This window comes from Vicugna pacos, unplaced genomic scaffold, assembly GCF_048564905.1.
Source record: "Vicugna pacos unplaced genomic scaffold, VicPac4 scaffold_19, whole genome shotgun sequence".
Lineage (NCBI taxonomy): Eukaryota > Metazoa > Chordata > Mammalia > Artiodactyla > Camelidae > Vicugna > Vicugna pacos.
In genome coordinates, this window is record NW_027328740.1 from 78,278,523 (window position 1) to 78,295,663 (window position 17,141).

The window sequence follows — 17,141 nt, forward strand, 5'->3', positions numbered from 1 at the left end:
GGATTATGCCCAGGTCACACTGCAAACCTACTACCCGCCTCACAGCCCCCAGCCAGCAGGTCACCTGGAAGTCACAGCAAGTGCCCCACCCAATCCAGAAGCCTCTTCATTTCCCAGCACCACTGATGACTGGTTTCCAAACTTTGGTCAGTTTCGCACAAAACAACACCTTCTACTGTGTAGCGGGTGGTTTTTGCTTCTGCACCCCATTCTTACTGAAAACGTTAAGGGAAACCAAAAAGCCTCTTCTCAACCCTTTTCTGATGATACCCTCCCACCCACAATATACATATGCTCAAGAGATTTGGATCCACGTGATTTTGTTTCCCTTACGATAAGTGGCTCAAAACACTGCGGGATTATTTTTCCTTTGAGGGTATTAGGACTCAGTTTCTCGGCTTTAATCTGTTTTTGTCTTTGTCTTCTTTGTTCCTAGCAGTTGCCACCTCTTACTCCATTCAGCAGCCTCCCTCCCAACTTCTAGTCTAGGAAATCAGCTGTGATGAGGGGCACGGGGGCATTCACAGAAGATGCAACAAAGGCAAAAAGAGGCTATATAATTTGCCAAAGATATCACCTTCAACCCCCAACAGAGTGTGTCATGTCCCTGTGTTTAACTCTTATTCTAAGCAAGTTAACTTTTTGTAGATTATGTTTATAAAGATGAGAAATCAAAATACATACAAGGACACACATCAACTCTAAGATATTCATTAACTCCACTATTTTGTTTCTATTTATTTTATTTGTATTAAAAAATTAAGAACCCCTGCAACCAATATAGCAAAATGTTACTGGGTTTTAAATACAGAATATAGAGGGGTTAAGTGTGTCATTACTCATCCTTATATGTATGTTCACAAGATAAAATTATTTGAAAGTCTCTCTCCCCTCTCCCTACTCACTACTGGCTCTCACCTGAGATCCCAGACCACACATCTAACAACCTTTCACTTTACCCACAGCTGAACTCATCAGTTTTCCCCCAGAAATCCCTCTGCAGCTTTCCCTCCTCAGAACACAGCAGGACCATCATTTAACTCATTAATCCACCCAGAAACCTGGGCCTTACTCCATCCTACCTTCACAGACAGCTTTAAATCTTTCTTTTTACCATCTAAACATGCCTTCAATCTGTTCGCTTTTACCCACTATCCTACCGCTCAAGTGGAAGCCACCAACACTGCCCACCTGGACTCACGAGTCTCCCAAGTGGCCCCACAGCCACTCTCCCCTACTTGAGACAAATGGGATTGTGTCACTCCCATGCTTTTTGGGCTCTTTTCAGACCCACTGTTCATAGAAGAAACCCCAATTTCTTCACCTTGTGAAGGTGTTTGCCATGAAACTGTCAGCTCATGGAGGGCAGGGCACGCCCTCTCCCCTCAACCCCACTCTCTGGCAGAGCATCAGCTTGGGAGGACCCGCTGAGCTACATCAGCCTGTATCCTAAACCTGGTCTTGGGTTCTTAGCAAACTGCTTCACTTATCCATACATATCCAAGGTAGATAAGAAAGATTTTAGATGTTGAGCTAGACTATTCATTTGGGGATTTTGCACTGGCAACCTGCAAGTATATGTTCTAATGTTTGTGTCTTGTTAAAACCACACACAGATTAAAGGAGTATTTGTGGAATGTCTTCGGAGTAAAAGGGTTCTGTACTTTTACAGATTTTATGTTTTATAACATGAATAACCCGGACAGGGTCACAAATGGAACCGCCTCACAAGTGACAGAAGACAGGTGAGATGCATATAGCAACAGGTCACAAAGATGGTAAGAGCAAAGTTGTTTCTCCAAACCCCAAAAAAATTCCTCCAAGAACAGAAAACTCAGAATTTTGAAAGTAAAATACTATCATATAAGGAAAGAAAATAAATAATCCTCTTCATCAGGGTTTCAAGATCTGACTGCAGAGTTATTAGCAGGCTATACTGAATCCTAGCACAGAAAATTCAGATGGACTAGTGGTGAGTAAGTTCCAGGAAAACGGCAGTAATTCCTCCACTTGAAAGAGGACACACACTCACTTGTTCAAGGTGATTGCAAACAACATTCTGCAGAAATTCAGAATATTCAGGCACCGCTTCTAGATGGTGATGACACGGAAGGATGGCTTGGATGCATGCTTCTAACTGAGTCACCGGCATTCTTACACTGCAGGGGGAAACGGAGGCCCTCAGCCAAGAGCAGAGATGTTCCTGTCATGTATCCCAGGTCGTGCCTCGGGGACTCAGTGTCCTGTAGCAGTCCGGCCCCAGGCGAGGACCAGCAGCGTGGCCCACCCAAGCAGGAAGGGCACTGTGCTTGAGAAAGCCCACACCAGATGGGAGCAAGAGTGGCTGGTGGGGTTTTGTGAACCTATGAATGCTCATAGAAAAACACCTGCATACATTCAAGTGATACAATTAACAGTAGCATTCTTTTTAACAAAATTTCAAATGTCAGTGGTAATTTTACCATTCCTTTTCTCTTGTCCCCTGCACTCTGAGACAGGCTTAGGTTCTCTCACACTTGCAGCTCTGATGCAATAGTTGTGAAGTTATTTTACTTTACTGCAAGTGTCTTCGCTCCACGTGTCACTGTGACTGTCGTCTCTTAACACAGTCAGATATCTTCCTGGATCTCTCCATGAGTTCCTTGCTCCTGCTTCTCAGATCCTGAGATAAAGAACAGGTGAAGGCACATGACTGGAAAAGTCAATGTGGACTTGAGCAAAGTCCTCAGTGACCCCCTAGGTGAGTGTTGACCACCCCTTAGCTTCGATTCTCAAAGTTCTGCCCAGGGTGACATCCAGACAGGAGGGAGTCCTGGGCCCAATTAAAAGCTGTGTGGCTTGGGTGCGGGGAAAGGTGCAGGAGCTAGTTCCATAGCCGGGACCCTCCACACCTCTGCTCCTCTCTCTCCCGAGGCCCCGCTGCCAAGTCCCCACGCTCCCTGATATTCTGTCCTTCTCTTCTACTCTACTTCAAGCGCTTTTCCTCTTCCTTTATTCCCTGATTATCTGCAGCTGGAGAGATTTTTCCATCACAAAATCTGAAAAAATTTCCTGCAGCTGAAAAAGAGGTGCCAGAGGTCAACGCGCATATGGTGGTTCCTGAATAGAGCCCCTGGTTAGGGGGACCCTCACCAACACTCATGGGACATCAGGTATGTTACAGGGTCGACCACCCCCAACAAGAGTTTGCTGTGACCCCAAGGCACGCACAGCATCCCTGCTCACTAAAGTGTAGTTGTAATCCGTTATTAAGAAGCAAAAATAAAAAAAATTTCTCATGTTTCTTACTAAAATTATTTATGAGTTAGAAAAAGAAATTGTAAAAGAAAAGAACAAATTTGACTCCATGTTAGATGTGTTCGTTTGGCTTTAAACCTGTACCTTGTTTTCTAGGCTCCGACTTGCTATCTCTGCACCTTTTGTGAAAAAAAGTTGCCTTTAGCCTGAAATATCCAGGACAGCCTATTCTCCGGGCTCTGATCTTTAAGGATATTAGCTCTTCTACACTTATGTACAGATGGCAAGTGGCAAAATAGATAATAACCTTTCTTTTATTTGGAGGTTTTACGGGGGCACCTTAATTTGACCCACCATGGACAGCTGCAGGAACAAAGGATTCCAAGGACAAACAATTCGTACAGCGAGAAGTTTGCAACAACCAACCACATCCCCGCCGCTTTTTAGTATAAAAGGAGACTGAATTCTGCTTTGGGGAAGAGAGTTCTACTGGATATCAATATGCCATTTTCTGGGTCTGCCAGATTTTCAAATGAAGTCACTATTCCTTACTCCAACATCTCATCTCCCCATTTATTGGCCTGTCATGCAGCAAGCAGAACGAGTTTGGACTTGGTAACAAAATGACTGCATTAGAGGTAGTATGTCTCCACTGTTTCCTCATTTCCAGTATGTCACAACCTATCAATTTTATATGCTGTTTAACAACATGACAAAGACCTATTACAAGGAATTGATTCCACAGAAATAAAATTATTTCTACTCCCTCAAGACTTTTTTCTTTTCTATTTTATTTTGTTTTGCTTATTGAAAAGAAAATAAAAGTCAAATCATTTTATTTCATGTATTTTTATAGCTACATAATGTAAATACTACAAAAATATTTAAATTGCAATAAAACTTGTTAATATATTTGTATAATGATATATAAACAATCAATGCAGATTAGGAAAGGAGTAGATATTTACTAAAAATCTACTGCACATCCAGTCTTTTACAAGCATATCCTGGAATATAAGCTCTATTATCCAGGGGTCCCCCACCCCCATTCTCACTGCCGATTCCCTTAATAATCAACTACCAAGGCACCAGCATAGAACCATGCGATCGCTATTTTAGGTATAAATGAATGAATTAGCTCATTCAATTCTAAAACAGAAACCTTAAAATAAATACTGAACTTATTTACAGATAAACAAATTTGGACACAAAAAAGTACAGTTTCTCCCCCAAGACACAAAGATAATAATTGGTAAAGGCAAGATTTGAACTAATCTGCCTGATTATAAAGCTAAGGTGGAAATCCCCTTCGACTGTGTAGGTCCAGCAGCACAGCCCATCACCCTATCTTTGTTCAGATCTGGCTTTAGACAGCCTGAGACAGCACCCCATTCCTATGGAACTCGAGGGGAAACGATAACAATAAGGATTTTATATTCAGTAGTTTCTTAGGTCTCAATTATATAAAGTGTCAGCAGGTCAGCAGAAAACTCTTGGAAATATGAGTGGGTCCAGAGCTTTTCGCTGATAAGAAACTCAATCTATCAGGACAGAGTGACCTTCCCATGAGTGGCCTCATGAACATAAACTAAAGGCAGCTGAAATGAAAACTAGCAAGAACATGGAAGTGAAGCAGGAAGGATCCCTACTATCCCCTGCCCAGTTGCCTCTTCACCCGCGTGGACAAGATGGCAGAAGACCCAGGTTCTTGTCTAAGTTACAACATCATGGATTCTCACCCATAAAATGTTGCAACTCTATGCTGTCTTAAGTCCTTTACAACTAAAATATGATGACACCAATATCTCAGCGGAATGTCTATGTCTCCACTTTCTCTCTTCTATTAGGAGACTATATCTATGGCCACAAACAGAAATTCAATTAAAAACACCATGCACGAAGCCTGGTGAAAGTCTGTGTAAGAGACATTGTTCTCACTCTCTGTGAATGAAAACTCAGAAAAAGTGGACCTTCTCCCTCTGTAAGTGGGAGGTAGACTGATTTTGTGTGTGTGTGTGTTTGCACGCACATGTGTGTGTGTAAATCATATAAAATATATTCTGGGATTTGCACAGTTTTTTTTATGATACTATCATTTCATGAGGATGAGCCAACCTTTAAAGTAATTTGAATCTATTTTTCTGAGAGGCTCTTTTGGTGGAGGATGGGAAAGGGGAAAGGAAAGGAGGAAAGAAGTAAATGAAGCAAAGCTGTAAGAATACTGCTAGGGAAAGGCAAGACATTAATTTTGTTCCTACTTGCATCACACACAAATTAGGGACTGGCTTTCCCCCATGTCTTGTCAAGCACTGAGCTGCAGAAGAACAGGCGACAGCCCATTTCTCACTGAGCTTGTGACTGTATGTGACATCTTATAGACACAAATTATTTAACCTGATCAAACACTCTAGCAGCAGGATGTAATTCTCCTAATTTGAGAGACAAGAAAACAGGAAGTGAAAGACGGTATATAGCTTGACAAAAGTCAGAGGACAAGTAAACTAAAGAGGATGAATTCAAACTCAGATCTGAATGCAGAGTCTGATATTCCCACTCCCAGGGCTGGAAAATCCTTAACACAAGGTTCCCCAGCTCCTCTGCATTGTTCCTGGCACCAAGCATTTCCCATGGCGATGGTCTCCAATTCTCAGACACAGTGCTCTGTGCAGCCAATAACCTCCATTCGACCTTGATCATCTACCTGCCACACCTACCAGGCTTCACCATACAGGCAGGAAAGCTGGATTTCAAGTGCATACAAAGCCACCCTGGTTTAAGCTGGACTGTTTATCAGCTTTTCCAGCATAAAGGCAGCCATGAAAGTGCTCACAGTTTGTACATGAGCCACACTACCTCTCTCCATCTGTCTCCCCACCTATACTACTTAGCTATGACCATTTTGAGAATCTTGGAAACAAATTTTTAAAAACAGAAAAGAAAGGATTCTGTAACAAGTACTTAATACTTACAATTTTAAATGAGAAGTTACAAAGTGAGTATTTACAAACCGAATCTGCCTTCCTAGGTGTCAGTTTTAACAGTTAAAAAATATAATAGCAAAAATTTCTCACTTAAAAAATTAACAAAAACATCAACAATAATCTGGAATAAACTCAAAAACAATGCCCATGTTGTACATGGAGAAAGTACAGGACTGTACTGAGGGGTAAAGTAAAAGTGTGAAAGTAGAGACATCAACCTTTTGTATGGAGGAAAGCAGTTTTAAAGATGTACGTTCTCGTAAAGTTAATTCAAAATTACTAAAAAATCCCATGACAACACTTATCTTTTTTTTTTAACTTGAAAAAATTATATTAGAATTCTTCAGGAATAATAAAGTCATAATACAAGCCAAGAAATTTAGGGATCGAAAAAAGAATCAAAAAATTCACACTGTAATATATTAAATAAATTTTTACAATATGTAAGATATAGTGCTAGAGTAAGAAAGTAAGATTGACAGAAATAAATCATGAGCTCAAAAAGAGACTCTAGTATACATAAGTATTTTTTACAGGTGGGATTTCAAATTAAAAAGCAAAGTATGAATTTAATAATTGTCTTGTTACAATCAGAGAATACCTGGAAAAAACAAATTCTATTCCCGTCAAAATGACCACAAGAAAAATTACAGAAAATGATGTAAATATTAGAAAGTACTAATAAGAGCAAATACAACTCTTTGCTCATATCAATTCAGCTTCTCCTCACTGTAACAAGTACCATTATCATCTCCATCTTAGAGATTGAAAAAACCTACAGAAGAAATTTATACCATTATAAGAAAGCATTTCTAAGAATAAAACCCAAAAAGAAGACATTTACTATCTTAAGATTATTTTGGGCCACAACAATAATGAACCTACTGAACAAAATGAAAGGCAAGAAATGACAAGTAAAAGCTCTCTGATACATGTTGATGAAGACAAGGGGTTAATGTTCATAATACACATTGAGCTGTCACAAAGCAGCAAGAAGCTCCCCCACTTAAATGTTTGCAAAGGACAAAAGGGATCATTCACTTTTTAAAAGTCAGATGGCTAATGAGTGAAAAATGCTCAAAACCTCACTGGTCATCAAGTGCAAACTAAAATAATGAAAATCATTTTGCTCGTCATATTGGCAAATATGTTTAAAAGATATTATAGCTAGTGTCCATCTTTGAGACAACAAACTGTGAGCGATCTTTTGGAGGATGACATGTCAATGGATATGTAAACTCTGAAAAACGTGTGTGCACACAGGCTGAACTCCACTTTTAGGAATCGTTACATTTAGAAAAAATCAGTTCAAAAAGATGTACTCATCAGAACATTTGCACAGCACTGTTTACAATGGTGGGAAGAAATGCTGAAGTGAAATCATATCCAGCGATAGAGAATTGGTTACATAAGTTATTCTACATCTTTTCATGCCCCACAGGAGAAGGAATTTCAAGATTCACTTGAAAGCATCCTGTGATGTATGAAGTTGTCACATCCAAGGACTAAATTTCCAGAAACCTTAGCTAAAGGAATACTCATACAAGATCACAGGAATGTTTGTACAAGAAGGATGCCAGTCAAACACCCTTTCTGACAGTGGAAAATGGAGAAAACTTAAGTGTTCACCATCAAGACAATGATGCGGTAAATCACGGAGAGCTGTGGGCACTAAAGTTGCAGCGTTTCAGCGTGGTCCAAGGCCTTGTCCACAGTACTCTCCCACGAAAGGTGTCGTTACACAAGAGACCAAACCTGCACATCAGGAGACCCCTTTACTCTATCTGAAAGGACCGGGTGAGTCTGGAGTGGGAGGAGGTCTATGATATATACGTTAGTGAATAAACCGAGCTACAGAAAACATATAGTATGGCCTTATTTTTCAATAAAGCATATATACACACACATATACATAGATTTCTCATATACGTGTATGTATGTGTGTATATATATATGACAAAGGCATAAAGGTCATGAAATATATACTCCACATTGTCAGCAGCTTTTACTCTCAGGAAAAAAGGGGAAGGGAAGTAGGGGACTTTCGGTACCACCACAGTTCTCTTTTCAGAATTTCAATTAAGTATACTTGGAATTTAAAAGTTTACTTAAATACAAAGTAAAATGGACGATGCCTCCACAAAACAGAATGCTATACTGGTCATTAAAAATCATGTCAGGGGAGATAGAATATTGTAGAAAAATGTGTAATAAGCCGAATGGAAAATGGAGGTCTCCACACAGTAAACAGGCACACAGTGCTCACTGGTTTTTATGACAGAGCTGATACACACTGATGAAAAGAACAGAAAATAGATGTTAAAGTGTTAATTATTATCTTTGAGTACTGGGACCAGGATAGACCCTTTTGACTCTTTTTTCAGACTTTTATATTAAATACACATTATTTTTCATCTGAAAAATGCATTTTTAGATGTCTAGTACCACACATTGGAAAAAATACATGAGTAGTTACAGAAACAAATAACTAGGAGACACCGCAGCACCGTCACACAGTGTAGAAAGGGCGATCCTGAATAACACCACGCAGTTACATAAGGACCCACAAAGTGAGAGCACCTGCTGTAACAGGACGCGGCTCCCTTCCATTTGTCAGTTGTGTCTTCAGGGCTGAGGCATTTCTGAGCACGGCCAGTGTCAGTGCTGGTGTCTGGATGGATGCCACTGGAGGTGAGGGCACCTGCAAGCCGAGAGGAAGAACAGAAGTAATCCTCTGCTTTTTCTGTCTTGTTTCTTTGTTACTTTTAAAGAGAGGCGTAAATAAGATAAACTGAAACTTCCTTACTGAAATTTCACTAATGAAGCCATTTTTAAAGTGTTCACAACTTATATTCTGCCTATAACTGTCTTTTCAAAAAAGCCTCATATTTATTAAATGTTAATTAACTCAGTTAATTAACTACATGTTGAAACCTTTTAAAAAACATGAAATGCACTACGTGAAAGCACCACACATGCAGTGACTAGCTCAGCTGTCTTTACGGCAGTGCAGTCAGCCCCCACCATTCCGAGACCCTGAACTCCTGATGCTGGGAAGAGAGCACGCTGCTTCCTCAGATGGAGAGAAACGGTAAAAGCATTTTCTGAAATCTACAGCACTGACAAAACATAACTGCTTAATCCCAGGCTCCTTGGAGGCTGTCATTTTCCGTTTCTGGCCAACACCCGTCAATGAGCAGAACCACCCCATTCCCGAGTCATGGGACTCACGTGGGCAGCAGTTTTGGAGAAATTTCCAGTTATAGAATGTTAACCAACTATACATAAAACTCTGAAAAAGAAAAGATGCAATACTCAGATTTTGGAAGACACTCAAAATATTCTCCTAAGTCTTAGTATTTGGAAAGGCTGGGCTTCTCCTAAGCCACTTATTTATTTCACAGCCAGTGAGCATCTCCCACAAACCCTGCTTCCCTGTGTGTGCTGGGAGCCTCAGGAACATTGATGCTGTCTATCTTATAAGTCACAAGGCAGAGGCGTGTGTCTCACGCCTGCAACTCTCACACAGGCTCAACTCCGAGCCTCAATTTGTGAACTTGGCCCCATTTTCTCACCTGTTTATTTGGTATCTGTTCTTCTGTAAGCTGCCTGAAGTGCTTCTTGGAACAAGTCAGAAGAATGAGTGGGTAGAGAAATGGACAGATGGACAGGTGAGAGATGGGCAGACAAACAGGGAGACTCCAAGAGAAGGGGAGCAAACAAAATTTCCTATGCAAAACCCTCTTCTAGTCAAGGAAGAAAACCATCACGAAGAAGTGTGAAGAGGCAGGTGGCTTAGGACTGTTTCCTGGATTCCATCAAAAGTCACACCACGTGATGAGAGGGTAGAAGTATAAATAATAAAAGAAAAAAAGCATGCATGTTTGAAAAATATATCTACATTATGTACTTTCTAAAGAATAGATTTATATCAGCAAGGCTCAATAACACAATCTTTGGGTATTTACAGAAGTGAGAATCCCATCTCCAATCCGCAAGACATCCCTTCGGAGCACTGAGGGTCTACACGGTGCGATCATAAAGCCGTAACCGCAAAAGCTGTGCTATCCTGCACTTACGAGGAACGAGCAGCTGTGCTTGGCCTGCCCACGCGCGTCGTTTACAACCCACAGCACCTCTACGGGGGAGGGATGACTAGCGAGCCCTGTCTCTGCAGGAAAGAAAAAAGTCCGGGAGAGGCTAAGCCGACCTACAAGTTCTCCATTTCACAGGACTTGTCACTCCAGAGCAGGACTCGAACTCGGCCCACGTTTGTAACCACAGTACTACCGTAATTTATGTGCTTTTTGTGTGTATAATACATTTGTTTCTGGCATGAAAGTGTATTTAATAAATGATCGGTTGTCTTGTATATTTCATTAGCTCACAATCTTTATATTTTTGAATTGTACTCTTCCCCTGGAGAAATGAACGGAAAGAGCAGTGGTCAGAATGAGGTGGGGCTTCATTCTTTATCTGTTACCTCATCTCATCCAAGTCCCCAAGCAGGGAGAAGGAGCAAATGTTCTCTTCATCTTTTAAAGAGAGGGCTCCAGTGATGGTGATTTACTCAACTCCAAAACTAAGTCTGGGGGAAGGGCACATGCAGCAACGAGAGCAGTATCACCTGTAGGAAGGCAAAAAGAGCTCAGGGGATGGCTCAATGGGTCAGCCTGATTTAATTTCAATTGATAATTCAATAACACACTCTAAAAATACTAGCATGCAATGGATTTGCTCTTTCTTGACATCTAGCAAGTTTCCACAGCCGACATGTAACATTATCATGAACTAGTGAAAAGAAGAGTCCACAGACAAGGAAAATCAATGCCACAGGCAGGCTGAAACCCAGGCTGGAGGAAAGGAAGAGAAAGGGCATATTTAAGAAGAGGGGAAAGTCTGGGAAAAAGACATCATCACAAGGACTCTCAAGCGTCATCCAGCAATCATATAATCATTCTTTCAAGAGAGAGTTACTTAGGTCCTATTTTGTGCGAGATTTTACAAAGGGCAAAGAGAGACCACAGCGTCCATGGTGGCAGCAAGTTGCGGGGCTGTAATACAATTCTAATCTTGGTACCTTGCACAATTGTCCTCAGTATAAAGGCAAAAATTAAAGTAAAATAATACTATGTAAACCATACACATTGCTGAAATAAATTAAAGAAGACCTAAATACCTGGAAAGACAAACCACGCAAATTCCTGGATCACATGACAATATTCTTGGGATGGCAGTGCTCCCCAGAGTGAAGCACACATACAACGTGGTCTTGATCACTTTCCCAGCGGGCTCCTCAGCAATAACTGACTAGCTTCTGCTACAATTCATATGGGAATTCGAGGGTCTCAGTAACCAAAACGTACCTGAAAGAGTAGAACAAAGTGAGAGGACTTGTAATTCTCAATTTCAAACATTACAACTGTATCTACAAGTGAGATTAGAGGCCATTTTTAAGGTATTATTGTGTTTATCCTTATTTTCTAAATTCTGTACAACGAATATACCTGTTAGAATAAGAAAAATAAAAACTAAAGTATCTTTTAAAACATGCACACCGATTCATTCATTGGGGAAAATTATTTTAACTATAAAGAGGTAAACAAATATCTAGTGAAAAAGGACCACTTAAAAACAAGTCTGCATTTACAATTTTCATAAATTGAAAACTGAAAAGCACAAACACATCAAATTTCTAGGAAGACTGGTGAAACATATTAATAATTATTTTCAAAAATTCTAATTGCACAATGAAAACACAAGAAAGAGAAAATCGTGATTGACAGGAAACTGCGAACACGTGGAGAGCAAAGGCCTTGAAATCACTGTTCCTTTAACTCTGCTACTAGCTCAATAGGAGAGGAAATTCCTCACTGAGGGGACAGTGGAATCCCATGCATAAGATAGGATACACAGTACAAACTGCAGTAGTATCGGGAGTGAATATGTTAGAAGAATTCTGAAGTTACAACATTGCTGAAAAACTATAAAAACACTGACAGACAGATTAAAACACACAGTCATACATATTATATAGAAACATGAACTCTGCTCCCATGTTGCATAGAAATACAAACATATTTGTTCATTTATGGGCACTGATTACTTTATCCCAGGTAGAATATTTCAACTAAAACAAATAATCAATATTACACTCCTATTGTCAAATGTACTTGATAACTTACTCTGCTATGTAACCATATGTGTCTAAGATAGATCTAAAATTATTGAAAAAGAGCTTTGTATGGTTTCTTGAATTCTTCTCAAAATTCCAAGCTTAATTTTAAAATAGATCTGAGCAGTATTTCTATATTATCTTTTCCCTTGTGAAATGAACAACACAGTCTGTTGTCAAAATTCTGTCCTTACAATGATTCACGATCACCATATCCTCACAAAACTGCTGGACAGCAAGTCACTATCCAGACACTGTGACCAAATAAATGAAACAGAAGGAAGACAGTGATCCTATTCTGGAGGGCTTATAGTCTGTGTCAACACTGGGGTTTTTACTTGATTGGTTTGATTGGGTAGCAAAATAAAATCAATCAAGTACTTTCTTTGAGCATTCTATAAGTCATGACTGTTTTTAGTGTCATTAGCAGGAAAGACTTAAGCATGACTTGGTTAGGTCAACTAGCAACAATCATCACTGGAGAGTGAGTAATAAAGAAGTTAACTGATAGCAATGCTTCTGCCTACATGAGACCTAAAATAAATCTACACTGATATCCGAAAGGAAAATAAGGAGATGAGGTCCCCAATGAGAAAACAAACTAACAAGAAATCAAAAAATGAAAGTCATTTTCATTAACGATTCCAGGCAGTAGTGGAGCATGGTGGTGAAGATCACAAATGCTGGGGACAAACATGAGGGTCTGAAATCCCACAGCACTAGGTAGATGTGACACTGATATTTCAGTGAAATTTTCTGCATCTCAGTCTCCTATCCATAGACTGGGGACAACAACTGCACCCATCTCCTATAACGGTCCTAAGAATTAAGTTATTTTATATATAAAAGCTTAAATAAAATACCTCAGAGTTTAAATAATACCCCAAAAGCACAAGAAACAAAGAAAACAGAGACAAATTGCAGTTCATCAAAATTTAAAACTTTGCTTCAAAGGGCACCATCCAGAAAGTGAAACAACAACACAGAGGAGAAAATTTTTTCAAATCACTTATCTGGCAAGGAATTTGTATCTCAAAATGAAGAAAAAAAAACCCTACAACTCAACAATAAAAAGGCAACTCAATTAAAAGGTTAATAAAGTATCTGAAAAGGTATTTTTCAAGGAAAATATACAAATGTCCATAAAACACAATGTAATGATGTTCAATAGCATTAGCTGTAAGGGAAATCAAGTCAAAACCACTAGGAGAAACCGCTTCACACTCACTACAATAGGGTATAATAAAAAAAAAAGCGTAACAAGCACTAAAGAGGACACAGAGGAAGCGGAGCACGCAGCCCTTGCTGGTGAGGATGTAACACAGCGTGGCCACTTTGGAAAACAGCCTGGCAGGGCCTCAGAGAGTTGAACATTTCGTTTCTGACTTACCCAGCAATTCTGCTCTCTGGGCACACACGTAAGAGAACTGAAAACAAATATCCACATAAATAATACCACATGAGTGTTCACGGCGACATTACTCATCACAGCCAAAAACAGAAACAACCCAAATGCGTATCACCTGATGAATGGGTAAACAGTGGGGCCCAGCCATAGAGTGGAATGTTATTCAGCAATAGCATAGCATAGAATAGTGACTAAGGCCACAACATGAGCAAATATTGAAAACGTTACTCAGTGTGAAAGAAGTCAGTCACAATAGACGTTTCCACTTATATGAAGTGACTCGATTTACATGAAATGTCCAGCACAGGCAAATCCACAGAGAGAAAAGTGGCTCCTTGGGGCTGGGGGAGGATGGGGAAGATGGGAATGTCTGTTTATGCATACAGGGCTTCCTGTTGGGGGGATGAAAATATTCTAAGATTGAATGGGATGCACAATTCTGGGCATAGAGTAAAAACCGATGTACATTTTAATGGGTGAATTGTATTAAAACTCTTAAGAACAAAAGGACCTTGGGCCAGTATCTTCCATAGTAAATGCAAATTGCTAACTTTTATTAGAGGAAAAAGAAACTGCTCTCAGCATGAAAGCAGGAGATCAGCAAATGTGAGTTAACCGAAATTGGACAAGAGCATTTCACTTGAAACAGTTGCTGAGTGTACACGAAATATTCAGAAATAGGAAAATCACCTTGACATCACGAGGAAGCATTCTGTTTCAAATACAGATCAAGGATTCGGCAAGCCCAGCTGCCAGAAATGACCAGAGAAGAAACCTGGTTTATAAAACTAGCACCAGAGACAACAAGGAATGGTGATGAGGAAAGCAGGCGGCAAATATCTGGAACAGTTCACTACAAATAATTTCTCCACCAAAAATTGAAAAATAAAATGAAAGTGATGAAATGCTCTGTTGACATCTCGAGAATGGGCTTCCTTCTGTGCTCGACTGTTCTGTAACCCCGATTGAGAGACTAAGGAGAATCAGCATGGCTCCTGGGGGTCCCCAAAGGACTGCCCACCAGCACGCTGACCACCATCACATCTGCCAGGTTTGAATTGCAGAGAAGAGACCAAGTTCTGAAAGGCACAGGAAATATTGACAAGGGAAGAAAACGCTGAGGTCTGTCCTGGGACAGAGGCCCTCTGAGCAGAGGCCAGAAGGCTGCAGGTGAACTGCAGTAGACCTGGGGCAGGAAGGGATCACGGGGGAGCATATCTCAATTCTCTTCTGTCTCTGCCTCCGGTAGGAGAGATAAAGCCTGCATCCTTCTCACCTGGAACTGTGGGTTCTGGCTGGAAGAAGTCTTACTGACAAGGAATGATTATTCAAGACTCTGTGGAAAAAGTCAAGAAATCGAGAGGGATTAGGGAGCCATCTCCATAAGCCTCTCAAATGCTCCCATATTTATAGGGTATAATCAAAGGAAAACTTCGTTAACAGTTGTGAGATAGTAAGGAGGAAATTCGGGAAAGACAGGATGAGGCAGAGATTGTAGAATACACAATGAGTACAAAGGATTAGTGTATCTTTAGGGAAGTCATGGGGTGAGGGGAACAAGATACATTTTTAGATATGTTCATTAAAAAGCAGACCACCAGACCAGCCAGGTCCTTGTTTTGGGGATAATACATTATCTAACAACACACAAGCCCAGCGTTTATAGCTGAGGGTCTCGGTCCTTGCTTTACAACCAGCAGAGTGCTATCTAAAACCTCAACTACACAAGCAAAGCATTGTCTCTGCTTTTTAAGGCAAGGCGTCTGGAGTGAGGATGCACAGGAACTTGCTTGTAAAGCAGTATCAAAGCATATTTTTTCTTCTTAAAATTCAGAGGCGACTGGGGTGTGTTACAATTTGTTAACCCAATCATCTGCTTCCACATGGAACCATTATGGAGGACACCCTAGGATGAAAATCCTGGATGTGGGTCTCTTCCTGCCATCTTCAGCCACTCTATCAGGGTCTAGGCACATCCGTGAATAACGATCCTACAGTACCACTCACTCTCTTAACTCCTGGTGATTGAAACTTAATTTTAGCTCTACACAACTTAACGTAGAAAAGTTTCAGCAATAAAAGATATAATATTCCATTTATATCTCATCATATTACTGATTTTCTGATTGCTCTAAGCTGCTTCTACTTGGTAAAGCACCTCATTCTGAAGCTGAATTCAGTAATTTCCATTGTGCATTTCTAGCCAGTTTGGGCTCGCTAACTTCTTTTGGTCAAATATCGATATACTTAATTGATTTCTTTGTTTATCAATTTCAACCAGGAGGAGAGGGAGTGTCACTCTTTTCCTCAGCCCACCCTCAACTCTTTTCCCATCAACTCAGGCCTCCTGAAAACAAAACAAAGTATTTTTTTCCCTTCTACTCTTTCCACAAACCCAACAGGAAACATCAGCCTGGAGAAAGAATTCAACACAAATGTTAAAACAAAAATCTATAAACCTGAAACAATACCATCTCCGAATCATGATACACAATGACATGAGATTAAGTGTGTCAGGCACAAAGCATGAGGGAGCCTGACTACCTGATTTCTATTCTTCAAAGGAAGGAAGGTTTTCGTATTTTTTATTATCATTCTTGGTCATTGTTTCTGATTATGCCAAAAAATAATTTATGAAATATTTATGCACTGCAATAACTGATTTTTATTGTATCAATTTTAGAAGGCATTCAGAGGGGATAGGAAAACCCACCTCTGTAAAAAATGCAAAATTTCTTCCCCTGTAAAGAACACGTATACAAAATGCAACAGAGAATTCAAATTCTTGTGGAGAGGAGCAAAAGACACAGAATCAAATCAAAGTCATTACAATGAGTCAATTTAAAATTCACTGGACAAACATGCTCAATGCATACAAATAATTTTAAAGGCACACTGCAAACCATTCACTTAATGATCTGCAGGCTAGAGGAAGAATTTCACTCTTTAACAGACAACAGAAATCAATAGGGTGCCCCACCAAACAAAGAGCAGTGAACAATCAGGTTTTTAACAGTTCTGAGAAATCAGCATGTTCTAAAGATCAAAATCCAGAAATTTTAAACATTCATTCAAACCACAATGAAAAAAGCACTTAAAGAAAAAAAAAAAAAGAAAGTAAGCACATAGATCATTGCAACAGAACAATGAGAATTTCTTGTACCGCTAGAAGAAAGAACAGGCTATAGCCTTTTACTTGAAAAGAGACTACTTTTAAAAATAACTGCTAAAACACATTTCATCATTCATGTTGCATTTAAAAATCTGAGGTACATGTATCTGATCAGAAAAGCAATTCTGAGTAATAGTATGTTACAATTCAGTGCCAGTTTGCTTTAGA

At 39.9% G+C, this 17,141-nt stretch overlaps 1 protein-coding gene and 1 long non-coding RNA gene across 2 annotated transcripts in view; one reads left to right on the forward strand and one right to left on the reverse strand.

The window, feature by feature from the left end:
• Positions 1-17,141, reverse strand: part of LOC140693564 (uncharacterized) — a 115,104-nt gene that overhangs the window by 14,963 nt on the left and 83,000 nt on the right. Inside the window, exons 7-10 of the mRNA XM_072957352.1 lie at positions 11,398-11,584; positions 8,799-8,919; positions 2,463-2,662; positions 2,033-2,159 (exon numbers count right to left, since the gene is read on the reverse strand). The gene's annotated coding sequence lies outside the window, so the exon portion shown is untranslated. The remainder of the gene's footprint in view (positions 1-2,032; positions 2,160-2,462; positions 2,663-8,798; positions 8,920-11,397; positions 11,585-17,141) is intronic.
• LOC140693599 (uncharacterized) overlaps positions 4,473-17,141 on the forward strand; it is a 61,138-nt gene continuing 48,469 nt past the window's right edge. The window contains exon 1 of the long non-coding RNA XR_012069363.1: positions 4,473-4,689. This is a non-coding gene — a long non-coding RNA (uncharacterized lncRNA). The remainder of the gene's footprint in view (positions 4,690-17,141) is intronic.